This window comes from Pyxicephalus adspersus, chromosome 3 (genome assembly GCF_032062135.1).
Source record: "Pyxicephalus adspersus chromosome 3, UCB_Pads_2.0, whole genome shotgun sequence".
Classification (NCBI taxonomy): Eukaryota; Metazoa; Chordata; class Amphibia; order Anura; family Pyxicephalidae; genus Pyxicephalus; species Pyxicephalus adspersus.
In genome coordinates, this window is record NC_092860.1 from 113,987,162 (window position 1) to 114,012,506 (window position 25,345).

Here is a 25,345-nt window from a genome sequence, read left to right on the forward strand (position 1 = left end):
CATTTTTAATATTCTTTGATCCTTTTTTACTTAACACAAGCAGTACTATGACTGTAAGTAGGATTAAGGACACATTTACAAAGCAGTGAATGTTGCTTGAAACACATGCTCTAGAAAGATTCACCTGCAGTAAATGTGTTGTTATATTAACTGCTTTTTATGCAGACCTAATTAAAGATACACGGCTGTGTAGAAATTAGTCATTAAGAGGAACAATAAACTGAGTCATTGATATGCCATTGTCTTTGCATATGTGTTCTTCCAGAACGAAGAGTGTGAAGAATTAAATGCTGGTTACAGCAAGATCAAAGTGAAATGAAACATGATTGCAGTCTTTTAAAATATGAACAAAGGACCTCTGAATTCAGTTTTAAAAAAGTTAGTCATATGGCTTCTGAACTGTTTGTGCTGGCAGAAAGCCTAGGAGCAGCATGCTTCATGTTTCTTAGCAGGGTATAGAAGGTACTCAGTTACCAGGTGCCACCTTCAGTGATGGGATTATTCTTTAAACGCCAATGGCCAAGAATCCATCATTCAAACCTAGAAATATGGATGTAAATGTCAAGTTTAAATGCAATCACAATGCTTCAATCTTTTTTCATGAAGGTACTCTAGAATGTTTAAGTCTAACTCCAAGCATAGTATAATTCTGATCACGGACAAGAGCAACACAATAAGCTTCCTAATGGACATGTGCAATGGGGTCATACTTTTTTAAAGATCAATGGCCAACTGCACTGTGTAATATGTTGGCACTATATAAATACTATTTATTAATTTTACCATCCCAGAGGATGGTCTGATTATACCTACCCATCCAACAGACCTGGCTAGTTTAAATGACAAAACTTACATTTGTCCACATCTAACATAACTCATAAGTGCCAGACTCTTGAATAATGCACATTTTTATCATTCATCCTTCACTGCTATCATCTCTTGAACATAGTATCAAATATTCACTTAATAAAGCTCTGCTCCTTGTATCTGCACCTGTGACTATAGTACATTCACATTGCATAGGAATCTCCAATGAATCCACATCAATTGAGTGTAATTGCATTCAGTTCTACTTGCATAATTGCAGGAAAACTGATAGACAAAAGGTAATGAAAAATACAATGTGTTGCAAAAGAAAACTTGAACAGAATATAATTATTGTTGCTGAGACACCTGGCTTATGAATGATCTCCTCTTCTCTTGGGTCCCAGTTTAAGCTTTTGAATGGGCCTCCCAGTTATAATAATTATGATTTTCAATGTATAATGTTTTTTTCTAATAGGACCCTGAGCTGCAGTCTGTTGCATAGCAAGGATAATACTCAACGTTTAATTAGCATCAGTGGAGAGAAGGCTGAATATTAGTGTACTTTGGAGAAAGATGAAGGGAACAAACTACAGCCCCATCATAATAAAGCTAAACATTCATTGTCCAGAGGCATATAGAAAAAGTTATCACACAATAAAAGGCAATATAGGCTGTGTTACAAGTTTGTCAATATGAATTCTTTTGTCAATGACAATCACTACAAGGGCCTTGCCACTAAACTGTCTCTGCATTCAGTAATATAAGTGATAGAGAACCAGACCTATATTGCTGTGCTCTTAACTTAGGTGTGTGCATTAGAAGCTTAGCATTGGTTTTTGTCTGTATTGTCATTGATCCTGGATTTAGGGTTAAATCAAAGGGTTCTGTCCATGCAGGATAATGCAAGAGGCTTAAATGTATGCAATCCCCCCCCCCCCTTTAACCCCAAGCAGTACATTCGCTTCTTTGCTTAGTGTGCAAAAGTTGAGAAAATATTGGGTATTCATGGTATCTCCATCTTCTCCTTGGGCAGCACTGGTGCTGATTTGCACAGTTTTGTCTATTGGGGAGAGAATGTACTTACTCCAAAGCAAGTTCCAGTTACAGTGACTCAAAGCTACAACTAAGGATTCTATAACAGGTAAAACAATTACCTTTATTTTATGGCTTACTTACCAATCCAGATCCTCCTTTATTTGTGTTCATATATTCCCCCTCCCAGACACTGTTACTCCCAGTAGGAAAGTTTTTGATTGTATTAGATTCTGTATTAGACTCTGCATTTAATGTTATTAAAACACCTCAGTAGCCTTTGGCCTGAAAAGACAATTATGATCTGTTCTTCCTCCTGATATGATTGGGTGGGAGAGATTACATGATATGGTCAGAATGTTGTTCTGCCCTATGTAGGCCACTGCTGCTGGATCTAGTAGCTCCAGGAGGTTGGGGACAGCTCTGGAGCACTAAATGGGAAGGGCAATGGGAAAGGTAAACTTAAAACTTAAAAATGTAAACTTAAGTAAAGCAAACACGGGGGGGGGGGCAAGGGAAAGATTGTAAAAATAATAAAATGTTGGAGTTCCAATTTAAATCTACAGTTTACCTAACCCCATCATTCATGGTGAGATTAGGTAATGATATTCTGTATTTCACCCTCTCAAGGTTGGCAGACATTCCATGTTCCAGAATCCATGAGGGAGGCATCAGCCAGGTTTGTTCTTTTCTGACTGGGTAAAAAGTTAATATTTGAGTCTACCCCTTCTGTCCTTCATGGGACATACATGCAAGTTCACCTAAGACAAAAATGGATGTTTGGAAAATTATATTTCCCATGAAAGATTTTTTTGATGGCCAGATCTGCACCTTTTTGTAATATATCCTGAAAAAGGAGATCTTCTACAATCTACAAAATATTAAAAACAACATTAAAAAGGAGAAATAATAGAATTCAACTAATCAGACAAACCTAGGGGTTATTATACTTCTTCTACTTTATTGTAGCCGACATGAAAAACAGATATTTATCTGTAGACCTTTTCCCTGCTTTTACATGCTGGGTGCATTCATCTGCTGAATATACAGACACTTACATACAGATCCTACTGGAAATGATCCTTTAAACTTCACATTTGCTTAAACCTCTAAAAATAACTTCAAACCATCCTGTTAGTTGCATGCTTTCATACTGCAGTACAGAACTCCTTTTTCTCATGAGCTCAGTGAGAACCACTGACTTGATAGAGGAGAGGCTACTTGGCGCCAGAAGCTTTTTTTGGATACAATTAAACCACAGAGTGATCTGAGTAGTATAAAACAGGACCACTGGCCAATATAAGCAGACTAGGGAAAGGAAAGCAGTTTTAAGTCCTAACAATGACACAAAACACAACGAAAGATCGGCTGCCTGGCTGACACCTATATAATGGGATTTGTAAGTTGTTAAAATTCCATCACCCAGTAAATTCCTGTAAATCAGTTCAGTTTTTCATGTAATACATGTATTATTTTTGTGGTGTGAACCATTTCCTGGAGGGCTTGTTTACTATTGGCAGATGTGGTTACAGCCTTACAAGTGTGGCCCCATGCCCCATCCTGCAGGCAGCACCTAGTCCCATGGTGAAGTTAGTGGGGCAGTTGAGGGTTTGTTAAATACTTGCTAACTGCCCATCACATTGCTCAGCAGTGGCAGATATTTTGGAAAACAGGCTGTCAGCCACAAAGGAGTCAACACATTTACATATGTATGTGTGAACATATCCCAGAAGAAATGTATAGCTTTCTCAAAATGTAAAGAAACCCTAAATTCACCTGCTCACGTGTTTTGTATATTTGATCAATGAATGCAAAAAATTACCTGTTGATTACGTTGAAAAGCTGAGCCGATAATTTAATTTTCTCTGCCACTGTTTGATATCTAATAGCATTGTTCCTAGCAATAACTATCCTCGCGCAAAATGTGTGTTACTGGCAAAGCCACTAGGTGAAAACCTGAGAATGCCCATGTTTTATGCCAAATGGTGCTTCTTTCTGTTTGCAGCTATTGTAGTGTGCCAACTGGAGCTACTAGGCTACCCAGATGTGTGATTGGGGGGTATTTGTGAGGTATACAGCTTAACATTCTTTACCCACAGAGGACAAGGAACATCTATTTTCATGGGCCTTGATGTATACATGCATTTTATGAAGGATAGGAGTGACAGATGTGTGTGGGCCATACATGAAGAATGTCACACACTGAGAGAGGGGTTTGATTTTTATGACAATGTGTAAAGTGGAGTGTATTGGTGGGTGTAATGTGAGGTCATAACAGTATTCTTTTAGACATAGCTCTGCTTTTGTACTGTTCATTTTAGATGAACCTTAAAGTGAATTCAGTAAGCCACAGAGGACACAGAACTGTGACCTAGTTTAAAGGGTACCTATATTCACAATTGTTACTTTAAATAAAAGGGTATAGAACCCCTTTATGTAGGGTAAAAATTCAGTTTTTTTTCTTTTAAAAAAGGGCGCAGCACTGCCCCCTAATTCTTGGTGGCCTAGGCAGTCGAGAAAGAATGGGAGCGCAATTTCTTTTTATCCTTCGTCACCCGATCTCACGCCTGGGCCGGGTGACGTAGGATGAAGAACCTGCAAAAGAAGACGAAGATGGCGAGACAACGCGGGACCAGATGCTGTACACCCTCGGAATGATCAGACTGCCCTTTGGGATTGAAGGTAAGTGTGTTTTTTTTTTTTTTTGAGTATAGTTCCTCTTTAAGTTGAATTACAGTACTTAGGCCTGGCTTTTCATAGGGCAAACACATAAGGTTAGCCCTTTAACTAGATAAGAGCTGTGTTTAGTGTGTATATACTAAACTCATTTTCAGGTTGATACATCAGTCTGCTGGGATAAAACTGGCGCATATATAAAAATCTTGCTATCAGCACAGCAGTACTGCTTAATGACTGCTTGCAGATCCTGCACATTGGCCCAAAATTTATTAAAGCTCCCCAAAGCTAGAGGTAAAACACTTTTATTAGTGAACATGAGTGATCCAGCAAACCTGGAATGGATCTGGTCCAGGATTGAAAACATTTGCTAAAACATAGTAAAATGAATTTTTAGAAATTCCAGGTTTGCTGGATTACCCAAATTTACTGATAAAAGTGTATCCTCTCCAGCCTTGGAGAGCTTTAATAAATCAGGGCCATTGTGTTTAAATGGAATTTATTGTGGCAATAGTTGTTAATGTAATGTGATGCAGTTTATTAAACTAAAGTTTGCCTGCAGTGACACTGGAGCAGGTGTGGACCTTTCTGCTTTTGTGCCATGGTGATATTACTCCAACAGAGGACAAATACATAGAAGAAAAAAATGGAAAATGTTTATATGCTCTAGTATTACCGGGGCTTAACAGGTAATAATTCCCTAAAGATACACAATGAAATTGTATTACTTATCTAAGATAGAAGAAAACAGTAAATGTGTGTAGGCTTTAAAATGTTATATTCATGAAAAATGAATACGACTGTATGAAACAGTGTTTAGAATGTTGGAATATTCAATTAGCTCTAATGCCTCTCATTACACAAGCAATTTCAACCAACATTTAATCATAAAAATGACCAAGCGTTTCAAATTAGTATTCTCTGAAGTTGGTAAACAATGCAGAAATAGTTACAGCCTGAGAATATATATCACAAACTGTGTGCATTAATAATCAACACAGCAAGTACAAAGTGCTCTAATCCACAGCAGCTAACCAGCAGTCATCCTTACCTCTAATAAGCTGCTTTGATTTGCTTATCCTTCCAATTTCATCACTACATTTATTCATCTGAAGTGTAAATATGCCTATGTGCAGCCTTAGCATAGATTATACATAAAGAGGCAGTATACTCTTCTCTGCTGTTTTGTCTGTTGTCCATCCCTGATTGCTACACGGGAAAGGAGTAACAGGGATAAGCGAGCAATGTTTTTCATTTCGATCTCGCAGCGAATCTGCCTTTCTCGCTTACAGAACATGTAAGCTAGAATGGCCTTGTGATTCACCACGAGGTTGTACCTTGTGATTCACCACGAGGTTGAGTTCATCTGGAGTTCACCTGCAGTCACAGCTGATTGGAGGCACCGACGTGCCTCCAATCAGCTGTGACCGCAGCTTCCCACGCTCCCCGGGCTGTACTTATCAATGGTAAGTACAGCCCATTGACCGTGGGAACTGAACTCAGATGAACTCTCAATGGAGAAACTCTATTGAGCGTTCATCTGGAGTTCGCCTGCAGTCACAGCTTATTGGAGGCACTTGCGTACCTCCAATCAGCTTTGACCGCAGGTTCCCATGCTCCCTGGGCTGTACTTATCAACATATCAGTGTGGGAGTGTGGGATCTTGCAGTTCAATGGAATTTGCAAAATCAGTTCGCCGAAATTTTGTGGATTCATCGGGAGTTCGGGGAAATTTTCGCGAGAATCTCAGAGGCATTCTCGCTCATCCCTAAGAGGTACTGCTTTACAAGGAGAGATAACAGTACCTACATTAAGGTTAGTTAAGACCTTATTGAGTATTCATTTGTGTCTGTATATATACAATTATTCATTTGGTGCTGGGTGTTCAGTATGTATTCAGTATGTATAAGTAGGAAGTACTTGGGTCCCTAAAGCACCTTTTGGTTATATCAAACTCTGGTAAAGACATGCAAGCTGGAACCTGCTTGTTCTCAATTGATAAACAAAAGTACCAGTGTCCTATAGCAAAGGTCCCCAACCTTTTGCATGTCGCGGACCACTAAATGCACAGACTTCGGACCGCGCATGCGAAGGGAGCTGTGTGTCACTGTAAGGGGAAGATACTTCCCCCAGAGTGACATCAGGATATCACAGCCCGCCCACCTCCCTGAGCCTGCAATGTCCCTGGAAGACATGGTCTGTGGCTCTTGCCGGTGCGTCCCCCCCAAGCGCGGTCCTTCTCCTGACACTACTGGGCCGCAAACTGGGGATTGGGGACCTCTGTCCTATAGCATATGTGCATAATTTCCATTGTAAAATGTAATTTTTTAGAGTTCCAAAAGATGCAGGGAGTTTCCATATTTAGCTGCCGTGGTCAAAATCTCAAACTCCATAAAGTGAACCTTTCACCTCTCCACAAACTTTTTCCTATGACACATACTGTCCCAATATATTATTTTACCCCAATTTTTTCTTTGCCTGAGCAAGTTTAGGTGACAGGGTGATTCTACCTATTGGAAAACCAGCATTTTAGCTTACTCCGAAAATAATATTGCCAGTGCTATGCTTGGTATTTTATGCTTTGATAAAATCATATGGCCATTTGCTTACACTCATTGTTACCATCAAAAATGCAGACAGAGCAGCTTTGATAAAATTAGAATGGGTTTCCCCTGAGATTTAAGGTAGTTGATTAAGGATGCCATTCATTTTAGTACTCAGGGAAGCATCCAGAGGCATTATCAGATTCCTCCTCATGTCTTGATTTGCAGATAAATAGATGTTCTCATCGCTATGTTATGATGCCCCCTCCTCTTCCCACCATTGCCATAACATTGCTTCATTTCTGCTGATTTCTTTATAGAAATGTATTCACCTTTCAATAGCTAATGCAATCTCAGGAAAAATACAATAAGACTAAAGAATAATGACTGCACATCAAATGTCTGAGTATGGATGAGGTACTGAGAACTATTAACCTAATTGTTATACTGTATTTCAAATAGAGTTTGTTCTGAGTGCTGCAAGGTGATGTATGGTCAGTGTGTTGCTGTGGCAAGGATGGTGAATTACGTATTGGTAGAATAATGCCAGTACTACAATTTCATTCCAAGAATCACCTCATAAATATGATGTTTTTTTCCTATTTCAAATATTTGCATAAAACACATTACATGTTCCTCTCATATAGACATAACATCTTACGTGGGAAAAGAAAACATTGTATTATTTTTATGTCATTTAAAATGAATGTTCTGTGCCTCAGCATTTATATTGCTGCTCATTTAACAGCTCAGCATGTAGTCAGTCATTGTACACACATACTCATAGCAAACCCTTGTATGAAAAAAGTCATCGTAAAACTAAACGCATGCATCAGTGTAATCTCAAATGGAGCCTGGTAACTTTGGCCTTATATATATATATGGGCCAATATCAATTTACCAGGAGTCTATTTATAAAGCAGTGAATCTGACATTCACTGAAACATTCTCTGGTGGAAAATCTTCGAGGTCCACATGTTTTAATTGCAGTAGTTAGTTTACCACCAGGGAATATTCAGATTCACTGTTTTATAAGTAGGCCCTCTAAAATTGGTGGCTGTGCTGCCCACCTGCCCACCTGCCCTCCACCACCACCTCTTCCACTTATTATTAGTCATTGAGACCTTCCATCATGCCCAAAAACCAACAGGTTTACACAGGGAATAGTGGAGGAGGGGGCAGGAAGGCAATTATCTTTAGGCATGAACACACCAAAGGGTGCCTGCTTCACATTACAACGGCCGTTGTACACTTTTGCAAGATTTGCTTTAAATAATTCAAATAAAAGCAATACTGGTTAAGGACATCAGATATACAGACAACTTCTAGATATGAACGGGGCTTCGCTGCTTGCTCTGTGCAGGACAGAGGCTTGATGGGGGGTGGGGGTCGGTTTGCATGATTTACAAAAGAAATCTTTTGCTAAACACATCTGAGACTGAGCTCTTCTGCAAGCTCTTGTAACTGTTTAAAGACCAAGACAAACTCTGCAGTTGTTTCTTTTTGCATATCAATGCACAGCTTACTTCGGTTATTGAATGTCTAGGCTCCATAAAGTTTTCTTTTTTTTTTTTGCTTTGTTTGTGATTAACCCACAGTGAGTATTTTATACAGTAACTGACACCACACTGCCTAATAATATGTTCAGACAAACATCTGTCCTAATTGCATTTATTAAGATAATGTACCTGTTCTGACTTACATACAAATTCAACTTAAGAACAAACCTACAGTCCCTATCTCATATGTAAACTGGGGACTTCCTGTACACTTTAGAAATTCCCTGTTTCACTGCTAAAAGTATGGGGTGGTTTCAAGAAGGAATATAGGCTGTTCACATAGCATAGTGAATAATAACTGCAAAGGATATGTAGCTTAGCTTAGTAAATGAGATAAAGCTCAGCTGACGTCAACTAACCAATCATGCAAAAGTATTTTTTATAGAAAAAAAGTATTTTTTGAAACAAGTTTTAGTATTTCTGGGTTTTTTTTAACATTTTCTTTCATGCAATTGGGTATTCTTTGCAAAATGTATTTTCACCCAGCTAAAATAAGTATCAATTGCAATGTGAATATTCATCTTAGTGAATAGCCTAAATCAGCTTCTATGAGCTCTGTTTATAAAATCAGTCATTCCCCCAAACATTCCCTCTTTGGAATCTTCCAGGTCCATGTGTTTCAATGATGATAATTGAATACCACCTGGCAATGTTTGAGGGAATGTCATATTACCTGTTTTATAAATCGAGCCATATGTGTCTTTACATTCAAAACACCATAAGTCGTATGTACCAGTGACTGTAATAAGAGTTGCCCTTACTGGCTCACAACTTCCACATTAGAATTTTCATGCCCAAATAACTATTTTTTTTTTACCACAAATGCAATGATAATGTAATTTCCTATGAGCTGCCTTACAAGCAATGCCAACATCATCTTCTGTGTAAACTAAAAATCCCATTACACCCTATGTAACAGAGATGAACAAAGGCAGATGTGTCAAGATACTACAAGTCCAGCCTTAATGACAACTATGGATCCCTCCGTAGAAACAATGAACAAATGAGTGTAACCACCCTGGGACAGTAAGTGCTATTCACAGGATACTAATGTAAAAATAAAGATAAAAAGTATGAAACAAACTCAAAATGCAGCCACTTTATCTAAGGACTGGTAAGTAATTTTGCTGTTCGCTTTTGTAAGCAGACAGAGGTCACCCATTATTATTATTATTATTTTTATTAAACAGGATTTATATAGCGCCAACATATTACGCAGCGCTGTACATTAAATAGGGATTGCAAATGACAGACTAATTAGTTAAAGGGCTCACCAATGTTTTTTATCTGGCTAAGCAAGCAGTTGACAAGGTAAAATCAATTTGACCAAACAGATCTTCAAATTCAAGCAACTCCTAATAAGCTTTTGGCAAGCTGCAATAAATTACACTTTTTTGGGTAGGACTTAAATACCCAAAGGAGGTCCATATGAATTGTAATAGGTTTTCTGATGGGCATAAGCAGTTCATGTCAGCAGTTCATTGGTATTGGCCAAGTGATGTGGCAGTTTATCTTTTGCTACAAGAAAAGTGCAGGACCCCTCATGAATGACCTTTATTAAACCCCATACAGACGTCCGATGGGGAGAATTGTCATTGGTACCAAGCTTTTGTGATCGTATCTACTGACAGATGAATGAATGAGCACTGTATATACACAGTACAGTTCTGTTCTATAGGGCAGTGCTCACCAACCTTTTGGATGTCACAAACCACTAAATTTATGAACTCTGGATTGCGCATGCGCGGGAAGCTGTGTGTTACTCAAAGGGGATGAAACCTCCCCCCAGAGTGATGTCATGATAACAGAACCCGCCCACTCTCCAAAGATACAACCCACCCACTGCCTTAGACCTGCGAAGCATACGGGAGACATGGTCCGTGAACCACCAAAATTCTCTTGTGGGCCACAGGTTGGGGACTGCAGCTATAGGGGACACATGAAGTAAGAGGAGTAAGTTGTACCCTCCTTGCTCTTCTTCATGGGAAATCTCAACAGCCATTTCCTATCCATATGGGGACCACTTTACATACAGTATGTCTGATTTGAACATATGTGAGCCTGCGAGAAGCTCTATTTACATTGATAGGGGTTTCTGAAAAATACAATTGTCGTAAATAAGAGAATAATGTTCTCATGATGTAGACCTAAAGTCTTTTAAAAGTCTTAAGCCGAAACTTTTCCTTTATAATATTATAGTGGATTTTGCTTACCTCCCTTAACTATTTTTTTAGTAACAAATCCCAAATGTCATTTTAATGTTTGGGTCCACCTAACAACATGCCACTGTCAGCCACCTTGGCTGATTGTAGCCGCTGTGATTCATGAAGGGACTGCAGCACTAGTCATGTGACAGTTTTCCCAGCTGTGATACTGGCAGTATCGCTATTAGTTGTACTGTGCATGTGCCAGTAGCATGACACAGCCAGGGGGACTAGTAGATATCAAGCAAGGGAACAGCTGCAGCATGAATACATAGTATGTTGGCATCTATGGAAGAAAGTACAGATGATTTTAAATTGACAATCCTATTGGAGGTGGGCTAGAATGGCCATGAGAGCATTACAACTTGCCAGGGCCACCATCTGGGGTAAGTGGACCAGGGGTACATCTGTACTGTTCCCCGATAAAGAGAGCATGCATTTTGCAATGCTGGAATTTTTAGACACGGGACCAAAAATTTTTATTAGTATGAGGCCCAGAATTTTCTGATAGCAGTCCTACAACTAGCAAACATTTTTTTTTTTTAAATTACATTTGTATAATGGAGGTTCTCTTTAAATCTTATAGCAATGTTACTTATGCTTCTCCACTTACATTGTTTTAACTATACTAATTATTTTCAGTTCATAAGATAATAGAAGCCAGTTCTTACAACAATTATATCAGTCCTTGTACTGTGTATGAAACCTAATTGCCTAAGAATCACTGATAAGGCAATGCTAAAGGCTTCCTCTGGGACCATACTCATAGGTGTTTTTTTAAAAAAAGAAGCCTGCTAATTGGTTGTATTGCTTTAACAAGCTTTAAGAAACTCCATTATGCATTTATTTAATAACTTAAGATTTTTGGACAGAAGAGCAAAGTTTGGCCCAGCCAAAGGAAAGGACGGGGAGTATCACTGCCAATGTTGAAGAAACATCTTGTGGGCATGTGTTCAATAATATCAGCAGCACAAAGACACCAACCCCCAAAAACTGTGGCTGCATATTTTGTCATCAAAGCAATGCTCACAATTTAGTAAGCATTTGTGTGTAAATGTATGGACATTTACATTATAAATATTGGGACAAGCATTTATTTTAGCTTTGTGAAAGCTTGCAAAAATGCTGTGAAATGATGCCCAGATTTATGAGCCCTTGATGTAATTCACAGTCCTGGAGCCTGCCAATGGATCATTGTCTGAGTTTAAAAAGCTGCCCAGATTGCTATCATACCCCCGAGATAAATCCCTGCCAGACACTTATACTTAACTCACTGCTCTTTCCAAACCTGATAATATAACATAGGATCAATTCACAAAGCTGTAATACGAGGATAGCTGAATTTTTTAAAGAAATATAGAAATAAGTATTTGTAAGTAGAGCCTAATCCAAGCCTAACTCCCACTTGTTGTTCACATTTTTTCTTCCCCAGAATGTTGCTTTCTGATATGATTTTCGGAATGTATACTGGTACTTACCATCAGTGGTACAGAGAAGTGGCATTAGGAAATACAGAGGGCATATTCTGATAACATGGGCGTATTTTATTTAGAGGTCAAATAGTCACAGTGGCTACTAGAAAGTGAGCCCCGATCACAATAAACATGTAGTAAGTAGTCACAGGTCTAAATTAATCTAAACGCAAGAACAAAAATGTCATATATTGCAGTTAGCCCATCTTTAGATATGATGACAGCAATTATTTTTTTTTCAGACTTTTTTCAAGTACCACTCTTCCAGTTCCAGTTTACCAACACTCACCCTAATGTGTAAAAGAACGCAGAAATAGTAGAAGACTACTGGGTCATCCTTCTGTTCTCTTGTTCATAGCATAGAAGGATGGGCTTCTGTTGTCCTCAGTACAATATAACTGGTGACAGTCAGACAATACAGGAAAGTATCAGCTGACAAGTTTTTTGTCAGGATCAACGGGACTTGTTTTGTAATTGTTAAGCAGAATATTAAAAATATATATTTTTATGGGATATTTACAAAAAAAGCAGGTTATTATTAGGGTTTACATAGACTTTCAGTGCACTAAAAAACTACCTTATTAAATGTAGCTCAAAAATCATCCATATAATGTAAAAATTGAAATGGGTAATGTATTTACCAATTTTTTACAATTGGACACTTTAATGTGAGCCATCCCCTGTGTATATTGGTATAGAAGTACAGAGCAGTAATCCACAATGCCCATATATGCAACATTGTGCTATGTATAGGGCTGTACATGCCCATGGCGTAACTTAAAGCCTTGTTAGAATTTAAGAATGGAGAAATTACCTGATTCTTCTGTAAAATTCCTGTATGTCCTTTAGACCTCTGGGTAGATGAATGCTGTACAGAATGAAGTGCTGGAGAAGGGGCCACTGAGTAGTACTGGGATGGAGGAGTGGGCTGACTTCACTTACACACAGAGACATAAATGTAGCTTTGTTTCCTTCGCAGTGACAAGTTCTCCTTTTCTGCCAATGTTGGCCAGAGGTAACTGTGAATAACAGACTACTTTAACCGCGTCAAATCCTTCAGACATCTCTGATCAGTTTGCTTCCAGAATTAAACACAGCTCTCCTTTTTACAGTCTGAAATGAAGACATTGATGTATTAGAAGTTATACACATAAAAGGCTAGCTGCAATATCAGTATCATAACTTGTGAATGTCAACATACACATAAAGAACTATAAAAGAACACTATATGTGGTGCTTTAATGTGAAAATCCAGTGTACCTGTCAGCAAACTGGAACTTTTTAGCTCCATGAGTCTGAGATTCTACAAAGGGAAGATGGTACCAAAGTTGGGTTATTAGTAATATTAGTGAACCACCATGAAGCAAAAAGTTCATCTTACTTGGTTCCTTGCAGATGCCCTTATAGCAAAAAGTTGTTGGCAAACTTGTGACCCTTTTATCACCAATTGAGGTGCATGTAATGGGGTTATATGGTAATATGATCCATCACAAAGTAAAAAGTGCTTCTTACTTAGTCCCACACAGATGACATTGTGGTGTTAATGTGGTAGCACTTTGGCAGTTGTTGCAATACATGGGTAACAAACAAGCAATTCTTACAATACAAGAGCAATACACATGCAACAAACAGGCAAATGTGAGCAAAAAAAAAAAAATCCAACGTCCAGTCAATAAACTGGTAGTGATACAGAGCCCACCTATGTCACAACTTATATATTTTGCAAAGTAGGGGTAATGAGTTTTTAGTAAAGCCGACAAAAGTTAATCAGCTAGACTGAAATTTCACCACTGGACAGAGGTTAAACCATCTATCTAGGCAGCTGGTATAATGTAAAGTGCCAACTTTGTCTGCCACATGGGAAGAAAAAATGATCTGGCCAGGGTAAGACTCAAGGAGATTCATTATTGGGCTATGGAGGCAAATTATATTTTATATATTGCCATTTACCAGCACTACAAATACCCTTGAATCTTGCCAGAAATTGTGGTGCCCTTGTCATTTCCTGTGAACTGAAATGAATGCACAATGGTATTTTCCTTCTGTAATGACATGTTGAGGGTCCAACCTTGGTGACAAAAAGGAAAGACTAAAAAAACTTAATGCAACTACCTACCTAAAGAATTATAAGCTGACAAATATAACATTTTTGTTTTTGGGTTCAGATATGCTAAAATGTAGAACTGTTGCAGACGATGATACATACAAAAGCCAAGTACCCAAAATGTGTCCAAAGTTTTCTGGTCTAATGCCATCTTCCTTAAAGATGCCTTGACATATTTACTGACATAACCTATATTGTTTGAATAACAATAACAATTGTTTTGAATAACATAACCTATATTTCTCTGAATGGTGAAAGAAATGCTGAAAAGCTATGTACATATGCAGTCACTGCTAATTAACAAACAACAGATTGGGTATGACCACTGTGCATACCAGAGAGCACATCAGGGTGCCGCTTGCTCACCTCCCTCTCCCCACAGAATAGGACTTATTAGTCTATCTGATGTCTGTAAAAAGCTTAATACAAGGCGTGGCAGGCAGCTTCTGACTAAAAATGAATGTAGCTCAAAGAAGTTCAAAACAAACACAAAAGGTATGAGAACCAACTGCTGGGACACTAACAAATATATTTTTTTGTGAACAACTTACACATACAATATATTCATGAGTGGCATTAATAAGCCTATTAATTAGGGGTAACATCTGGCTCTCTCGTTCTTATATTTCCACTGTTTAGATAAATGACAGTTAATGACACTTTTAGTCCTCCAGTTTATTGTGCTTATTATTGCCCCCTTTAACTGTCTTATAACATTTATGCTTTTACTGGAATATAATAACTATCATCTAGAAATCATTTTTTTCATATCTCACTTTAATTGTAGAGCATATGAGGTATATTTAGCCCTTTATCAATAGTAAAAGTGTACTTTTAAGAAGTGTATAAATGGTCTGCATTAATTAAGAATGCTTAAAAATGTTCAACGTGTCAGACTTTGATTTTTGCATGCTACTAATTTATTTTACCACTGCTGTGCTATAAAATAAAAACACTTCTTAAAGTAGGAATTACACTTTTTTTCCCATCTTACTTTCTTAGCAGGAATGCCAAACAGTTTCCAGACTTATTTTCTGAAATACATATGTTTCAATTGGATAGAAAGCCAGAAAATTAAAGACCTGCTCAGGTTTGTTCCAGAGTATGAACCAATGTTGGGCAATTTGTATGCTCCAGTATTGTATTAATGTCAAACCCTAGGCATCACTTTTGTTAGTTTTGGGTTGTGCATTTAAAAATTAGAACCTTTGGATTCATAGCTTACTGCATCCACGCATTACAGACATCTTTGATGCAAGACTAAACCAAAAATTAGAAGGAATCCTTCCAATGAATACATAGAGGGCAGGAAAAAAATCAAGTATACTAAAGAAGAGTAAAAGTTTCCATCCCAGAAGCATTTTCCCTTTGGGAAGCTTTCTTCTCACTTTCATTCCAAGTAGCTAGGGAAATAATAAAACAGAAAGATGTGGGTATGGGGACCAGGATGGCATTTTATCTAATCCTGTCCCCAGAGACCACCAAACTCACACACTGTTATCATCATTGGTCTATTGTATTACATCCTCCTCTCTGGTATTCCACTAACCCAACTCTCTCCTCTACAATCTATTATGAATGCTGCAACCAGATTCATCCATCCTTCCCACCGCTCCTCCTCTGCTGCATCTCTTTGTAGTTCTCTTCATTGCCTTCCATTGAACCTTAGAATCAAATTCAAGCTCCTGTGCTTTGCCTTTAAATCCCTCCACAGTTCTAGTCCCAGTTACCTTTCTGACCTGATAGAAAAATACTCCCCCAGCCGCTCTCTCCGCTCCTCCAATGACCTACTAATGACTTCCCCACTCATAATCCCTACTTATCTACCATTCCATATCCCCCTCCTATTGTGTACTGCTTTCCCCACCTCTTAGATTGTAAGCTCTTCCAGGCAGGGTCCTCTGTGTCTGTCTCTGTCTATATGTTGGCGCTATATAAATAACGTTTATCAATAATAGTAAATGAAATGTACATTTAACAATGCAGAGACATTTACACCCATCAAACCAAGAGAAGAAAATAGATGATGATTTATACTATCCAAACAACCCACTGTTTTGTTTGTGATAGCAAATAGGAATTACATTTATAACCTGGGTAAGTATTAACCTCTAAAGCCAACCTTGCCAATTGTAATGGAGTAGTCATATCAATGTATTGGAGTGTAATGCTTATAAAAAACAACATTATCCTTTTCTCAAGGTCTAAAACTTTAAATACTTTTTCAATAATTTTTTTCATTATTGAAAGAGAAATATTTAAGATAATAAAATGTCCACTGCTATCTAACGAAACGTATTTATTGAATTGGATTACATGATTTTCCACAACAGTTACTGCTGGTATTCACTTTTTTTTACACAATAAGAAATGTTGAACTTCGGCATGATAAGTTTTCTATGTGTGTCTCTTGAATATCCGTCCTCTTTCATTTGGGAGTGTTGATATGTTGATACTACATGATCAATGTGATAAAGTTCTCTCAAGCTGTAATCTGTTAAAGACGCAGAGAAAAGTCTGTAAAGCATATTGGGTTAACCTTATTCATGAGCTTTGACTATTTAGGTATTTATAAGGATGTATATTACACTATGGGTGAAATATCTATGTATGAAGTTCTAATTTACATGAACTTTGCTGTCATTAGTCATTGATGTGGCCCTGAATATTCCACTTAAATTGTCATAGTACTATATGTGCATTTAAAAGATTTGTCACTTTGTGTTACTTGACTGCCATGATATGAATCATGGATGGGTTATATATCATGATCAAGTTGTGGCACATGTTTGTTACTTGATTGGGTGACAGTGCTGGAAATTGGGTTTTTTTCTTTCAGGAGACGCTGTTGGAACCTAAAAGGGGAGTCCATGTAAACTTTATACAAAAGAATCCTGAAATTTTATGTTCCCATTTGATGGTTAATAAGAGGAAAGATTTTGTGTTACCCTTTGGATGCCTTAAACCAAGTGCTTTAACTGACTTATCTTACATGTTCTTCTTTTATATGTAATTTGACTGTTATATTAGGATTCCTGTAACTTTATGCTAATCTCTCAATTATTATTTCTATTATGTATAGATTACCCAAATTCTCTTCCCTTGTTCCCTTCTGCCACACTGTATAGAAAAATACCTGGTAATTACAGGTATGGATGAGCATAGGACTCACTCCCTACCTCTCATGACATTTGTGCTTGCTGATTGGTCCAGTCAATAATAATATTTCAAAAAACGCAAAAAAACCCAGACTCTGTGCATACATAAGGTTTATTTTCTAACTTTCAGCATCTAAACTGATGGGCAGTTGAGGGAAAGAAAACATACGTTACTGGAAATGGGGCATTAAATAAATTATGTTGCTTTACCATGCATTCGATAAAAAAAAGAAAATACAGGTAGTCCCCGGGTTACATACAAATTAAGGGCCCTAGTTTTGTTCTTAAGTTGAATTTGATGTAAGTCAAAACAGGTACATTATTTTGATAAATGCAATTAGGACAGATGTTTATCTTAACATAATACTAAGCAGCATGGTATCAGTTACTGTATAAAATCCTCACTGGGATCTAATCACAAACAAAGCAAAAAAAAAAAACTTCCTAGGAACTTAAAATTTAATTTTTCTGGGGGAAGCTGTGGTTTTGTAATGCAAAAAAAAAACAACTGCAGAGTTTGTCTTGATCATTAAAGAGTTACAAGAGGTTGCAGAACAGCTCAGTTATTAGGATCACCCACAACCTCAGCTGTGTTTAGTCATACAAACCGTCCTCTCCAAGCTTCCGTTCTGCACATAGCGAGCATGGAAGCCCTGTTCATATCTAGGAGGCGTCCATATGTCGGATGTTCTTAACCCGGTGACTACCTGTACTGTGAAATTACACTACAGTTTATTTCAATGGCAAATATTGTAATTGGACTAAAAAACACTACCCATTGTGGTAATGAGAATGGCTCAATTTGTGCTAGCATAACTGGGTAACAGGCACACTTCTCAATCCAAAGTTGTATTGTAGAGAAGGGGAGGGGGGGGTATGTATGTGACCAAGTTCTTCGCAACAAAAAAGTGGGGTAGTACTATAAAAAAAGAAGTTGTTAGTACAATATATGTCTGATATGTCTGACTGCTTTTGGATATCTGTGACTTTGACCTTGATTTTCTTTTTAGACTGTAATTATACTGTAGAAACAATGTAAGGACCTTATTCCCTGAATAGTTCCCCAGCTAAAGTATACAAATGAGGATGGCTATTACCTGTCTCAATCAATGTACAATGTACATGGTGTTAGTACCAGGTAATGGTGCAGTGGGGACAAAGCAGGTTTTTGAGCATTGCTGGGTTACTTTCAATCTAGCAAATACTGACTTTGAACTGTCACAGGCGCAGAATAAATCTGGCTGGGTTGGGAGTCTTAAGGGGTAGCCACATCTTGAGTGGCAACCTGTACATTTGACCTCTGGAATTTCTACATTAAATGACTTCAGAGATGAGCATGGTCTTGTGGCATGCCCACCAACCATTCTATCGGACGAGACCTTTAACAAGTAAAACTTTAAGGACACTGAGGCACATATTTATTATGAGTAGCCGTTTTTTAGACTGTTCTAGCTGCCTCATTTACTCTATGGTGTATAGCTTAGTAGGGAGTTTTAATTCTAAAGCAAAAAAAGGGCCGTGTCCCTTACCTTATTAAAATAATATCAGTGGGGACAGCAAGAATAAAGTAGGAAGATGATTGTATGGTCTAAAGTAAAATGACATTACAGATGGGCGAACATTTTTGTGGAACTAAACAATTGATCATAAGATTCTTCTATGAAGATCATTCAGCTGGCAGCCTATCACTTAAGATATTCTTCAATAATACACAAATAAATTCTTCTCCATCAGTTTTTTTTTTGACAGCATACTCTGTATTTATTTTTTACATGTTTTTGCTAATTTTTATCCTTGACTATCTTTAATTTGTGTCATTTTGGACACATGAACTTTTAAGTTCAAAGCTCTTGAGAAACTGATATCTTGCTCTTGGAGCGAAGTGTTGTTTTAAATATTTTCTCATGTAGAATCGATAAAGAAAAGTGACGTTCATCCTCTATGGTCATGTTAGGAATTTTTTTCTGTACAATAAGTGGTTTATAATTTATGATCTGAATGTAGCAAGGAATTTCTTATCTCTTTTTCTTTTTTTATTTTAGATTTTAGGAGGAGGAAAGAGGTAAATAAAACGCTAGTAATTTTCACCTTCCCGATCATGCAGCTTAACAGATAGGATCCTTTATTCCATTGCATGTAATTTGGTCTTGTATAAACAGTTATTTCTACCTCCCGTGGGGGAATAACATCATTTCATTTACACATTCTCTGTGTGTTTGAGATGTTGATGCAGTGACATGATACTGCTAAAACAAGGAAAATAATCATTTTCCCTAATATACAAATAACAATAAAGCACATGGGACATTCAAGGCAGTAATGAATCATATCAATTATAAATTAGCTTTTTCAAATGTTATTAAAACATGATGTATTTAAACAATATTATTTATTTTCTCAACAAATAAAACTAACACAAAAACGTTTCCAACTTTACGGTGTATAACTCAAACTGGTTTGGGGACTCTAAATGGTGCAACACTCTCGATGCGTTTCGTGGTCTGCTTCCTCAGGAGATATTATCTTAGTTGCTTTCCCCTTTTCCCCACATAGCAAAATAAGCCCAGGGTGCCAATGAAGCCAACAGGACAGGAAGGGAACAGAGATTCACATGCACTGTACTTTATATTTAATTGCCATCATTTTCATTGCAAGAATCACTTGGTCATCAATCCAGTTTCATATTATATCTCCACAATTTCCCTGTCCTTGACCATGCAACAAAACCACCGTTGACTTGGCTGTAAATCTCTCAAGTTCTCCACATCATTTCTGTGGCGCACCCATGCAATACAGTTTTGATAATAATAAATGCACAGAATACCAGAAATTTAGAGTTGGGATACTTGGCACAGATGATAAAATGCATCTGTCACATTCACTATTCTGCAATCCAGCACCAGGTCCACCTTGTGAGTATAGCTATCCTCTCCCTTACAAAATGGCCAAAGTCAATAAGAAGGAAGCCACCTGCCTGGCCACTTGGTGTTTGAGCAATGTGTTGGTATGCTAGTGCCAAACCCCCTGCTGTTTTGATTTTGGTAACCTATGTGACCCTCAAATATCTCCTGGGTATTTCCCTAAACTCTGAGTGTTTTCTGTGACCCTAAGTGCTTCTTGTGAGCTCTGTGAATCTCCAGTGACAGCTGAGATCCTCTTGTCTCCTCCTGTGAGATGGTCTATCATTCTGGTACCTCGCTTTTTAGCAGCTTGCTTCACTTTAGCTGGAAGTCATCTGCAGGAAAGCCCATCACTCCCTGTGGGGTACTCTGGTGCAGCTTCATAGACCCTCAGCTACATTTTCCTTGTTCTCAGTCATGTTAATCCAGTCTGGTTAAACCCAATTTCCACAGATCAAGAACATGGTACATAACAATGTATATCTACATTAAGAATACTTGTTTTATCTCTAACACTTGTCACAATAGAAAAGGATTTTTTTTTTATTCTTATAAATATATAGATTGCATTGACAATAAAGACCTGAACTAAACCTGCATCTAGAAGACATTAAAAAGAGAGGACTGAGATACATACACTGTATATCGGTCTGTTTTCTAGGAAATAAGCCACATGAAGCCCACAGAATATATACTAAAACTGATGTCATGTTCCAAGGACACATTACCACATCTTCCTTTTAAAATCCAATACATTACATGGCCCATGTTAATCAGGACAAGCAAAATCGTAATCCTTAAATCACTATGCAGGCAGAAAGCTTTGAAAATAAGCCTTTAGTGGGATCTCCATTGTCATCTATTCAATAGTCTAATTATTGCACAATTACAATTAGAATATAAAAATTATAATACATTTTTTTAATTCTTGCATATTCATCAACTTATATTAGAACAATAGAACAGTTTTTCCTAACAATATGCTTACAATAAAAATGCCTAGATGTCTTAAAATTAAAAAAGTATTTAGAAATGATGATTATTTGACTCAAATTACTTACTCATACTGATGCTACTAGAATTAACCTGACATCTATGTGTTAAAGATCTCTAATAACTAAACTGTTAAAAATATTATTTATACTGTAATGGAGTAACAGAGTTTTCAGATCCTTCATAGTGCTCTGTCTGATATAATGAGAATACAAAAACGCCTACATCTGGTAATTTACCATAGCTAATAACTAGCCTAATTATTACAGAACAGCTTCATTTTTTTATGCTTTAACAATATAAAAAGTTATATTTCACTATCACTAAACTTTACATCACTTAAAGGAGTATTTTTGATGTCTGTCATTTGAACAGTGATGTTTGTCTCCACCTAGTGTAATACAGGATTATTACAGATGTTACTGCACATTCAATTTATATTACAGACAATGGAAAATACCTGGGGGAGTTTAAACCACTAACTGCATTATCCAAAATGAAATAAAACATTTTGCCTAGAGATACATTTAAAGCATAACAGCAGGAGATGAAATCATTGCTTTATTTAGTGTTTCAGTTAACACATTGGGATTGATTTACTAAAGAAGTTCTGAGTTTTGTTCACTTTGTCAGGGATTTTTCACTTAACTTAGTAAAAGAGGCAGAGCTCTGCTGAATTCTGAATTGAATCATGTGAAGCAAAAAATTTATGTGACTGACTATCCTTTACAAAGTAGATTTTTAATATATTCATTAAGATAATGGATTATCTCTTGCTGTGAAGAACCTAAATTTCTTGGTAAATTAACCTTGATCTTAGTCTATTAAACAACTTGTTGAAACAATATTAGGAGATTATTGCCATAATTGCCATTTTTAAAAAATATTTCACATTAAACTGCAAAAGTAAGTAATTGTCACCTAACTTTATGGGTTACAATGTTTTAGGGAACAATTCACAGTAACAGAACTCTGCGTTTCTTCTTTAAATTGATTACAGAGAATATTAAAATGATGTAAAACCTGAATAAATGACACTGAGTTATAAACAGATTTCATGATAAAAATAAAAAATATCTTCACCTTTTCCCATTTTTGTTACATCTCAGCACAGCTGGACTCCTGAACCCTCTTTACAGTCAGGCATGGCTGCATAGGCTCTTGTGATAGCTTAATGGTTTTTCTGAGGATAAAAACTGTACAGCAGGCCTGGGTAATGTGGGTTTATATGACTATTGGCAGTTTTCATCAAAAAGCCCAAATGAAGGGGTGACAATTCAGAAACACCTTTGGGGGACAGGGACAGAGCATTGTCAGTGAAAGTGCTTGCACACTGAAAACCATGTTTGACAGATATTAGTGTTAGCTTTAAATATATTTCGAAATTGCATTACCATTTCAAAGCCTATTTAGGATTTTAGTGATTAGGCTTTAATATACTAAAGCAGGTGGCTTAACATGTTTTGTACAAATATACTTTAAGGGTACTTCACAAATAAAACCTAATTTTACAAGAAGCTGCAGGTCCCCTGATTTTCATGAAAATGTTGATGGCTATACCATGTTCTGGGGTTTGCAATTAACTTGTACAGTCAGTAAAATAAATAACAGAATTGGCTAAATTATCCAGCTATCCCTAGAAGTCATATCAAATATTTTCCAGATTGTCAATTTAATAAAACCTTGTACCATTAGGAATCTCTAACAGCACATTATATTACTCTTTTTTGTAACATCGGAGGTAAACTCATTTTTCTCGCCCTCAGCAGAGCTAACATCTTCCCCTGGTCTATTCCAGATTTGGGACTCTTAACAATCTTGATTGGCCAGGCCAGAATTGGAGTTCATTCATTCTGGCAGCAAAATATACCAAAAATTAATGTGCAGCTCAGTGTACAACCTCCAGAAGGCATATGCCTGTCCTTTCTGCAATAAAAAGCTGCTCATTTTGTGTGTTTTTAGTTCTGCTTTATGAACATTTGTCGGCATAGTTGCAGCAAATATGTTGCAACAATGACATTGTGTGATATATAGTATAAGTTAAATGGTTTAGTAGCTTTAACCACTGATGAATATCAACATACTACAAAATATAGCTTGAAACCGTATTAGCATAGGAAAACCTTTACTACAAAACATACCTAAAACCATAGGCCAAGGAAGATCAGTGAACCAGTAATAAATGAGATTTTTGCAATTTCTGAATTATCCTTTTGGAAACCCAATGCTGCCAGAAGGAAAGGTAAGAAATACGAGGTGCAAGTGAAAAGTTCCTAGAATCATGTTGTTGCACCTTGTTTGAGTCTGCCGTGCAGCTCTTCACCTCCTGTGCCTCTAAGGAAGTAGTCACCAAGTTCTTGTTGGCCGGGAAATTCCAGATTTTGAACACTGGCTGCTTCCTTCAAGTCCATGTCCCGCTCCTTCGCAATTGGCGAGATGTCAGACTACAAGGATCAACAAATCTGCGTTAAATTTAATTCAAACTGGGCAAGACGGTCAAGAAAAACCCACCACATGTTAAAGCACTTGAGGATGAAGATTTGGCCCACACTCAAACCTACAAGTGGTACAAGCAATTTAAAAATGGAAAAACATCTATTGATGATAATCAGCGATCTGGATGCCCTTCAAATGAGAAGACTGATGCAAATGTGGCGAGATTTCGGTAAATAATTCACAAAGATTGCAGTTTACCAACTAATTACCCCTCTAAAGGCCCTTGAAGTGTCATTTAGGACCTTACAGAAGAACTCTAACAGAGGAACTGGGAATGCACAGCATCGCTGCAAAGTTTGTGTCTCATCTACTGACTGCAGAGAAAAGGGAACATCGAGTGTAGATTTACACTGAGCTCAAACAATGGTGTGAAGAAGACCCCAACTTCTTTTCACAATCATTACTAGAGATTAGACCTGGGTTAATGGTTATGAAACTAAACAGCAATCATCTCAGTGGAAGTCACCGAATTCAGTAGGACACAAAAAAAGTTCAGCAAGTTCAAAGCAGCACAAAAACAAAGTTGATTTGTTTTTTCAAACAAGAAGCTTATCGAAAAAGATTCTATTACAATGTTCTGCAGTGCCTTAGAGAGTAGGTACGATGGTGACATCCCAGGATATATGTAGAAGAAAATCTTGCATCATGACAACGCATAAGTGCATTCATCACTCAGTATTTTTTGTTTTTAGGGGTCAAATCATAGAACTTTCCCCAATGTGCCACATCCCAATAAAAAATCTTAATTTTATTTTTTTTTAATTGATTGATATATTGGGCGATCTATGACTTTTTGTTTTGTGTGTTCTTGTGTCTATTTGTAGTGTGTATGCTTCCTTTAAAAAATGCTATACTCATCCTCTCTTGCTCATATATCTATAACTATTGCACAGCATTGGAAAATTTTGCTGCTAATATTAAATCTAATTGTTCCTCATACACTAGAAAAGAATCTGAAACCAATGTGATTTTCTACAAACGAAAATGATATATAAAAAGAAATCTATTGAATATTGGCATATACATTTTTTGAAAAAGTTTATTACCGAAAACTGTAACCCCATTGGTTTGAGAGTACAGATTTTCCCCAATATAAAAGATAATACATTTAATAGAAATGAATGGGAAAACACCTTAAGACAATGTTCTACCCAACTTATGGAAATTCTGATAAAATATTATACCGAGGAGTTAAGGTAGAGCAAGAATTGGATAGATTTTATTCTGAGTAAATGGAAATCATATCCTCTGAAGCATTTGAAATGAAAAACGAAATCAAAGCTTTTCTGGACAAATTCAATTCAGAACTTTTTTCAAATAAAGAAAAAAAGTTCTTAAAGGACCAGCAGACATTTTTTATAAGTAGGGCCTACAAATGGCAAAACCAACCAAAATATAATT

At 37.1% G+C, this 25,345-nt stretch overlaps 1 protein-coding gene across 1 annotated transcript in view; it reads right to left on the reverse strand.

Annotated features, from left to right (window-relative positions):
• The window catches only part of SCRG1 (stimulator of chondrogenesis 1), a 75,699-nt gene that overhangs the window by 5,937 nt on the left and 44,417 nt on the right, over window positions 1–25,345 (reverse strand). The window contains exon 3 of the mRNA XM_072406058.1: window positions 13,108–13,406. The gene's annotated coding sequence lies outside the window, so the exon portion shown is untranslated. The remainder of the gene's footprint in view (window positions 1–13,107; window positions 13,407–25,345) is intronic.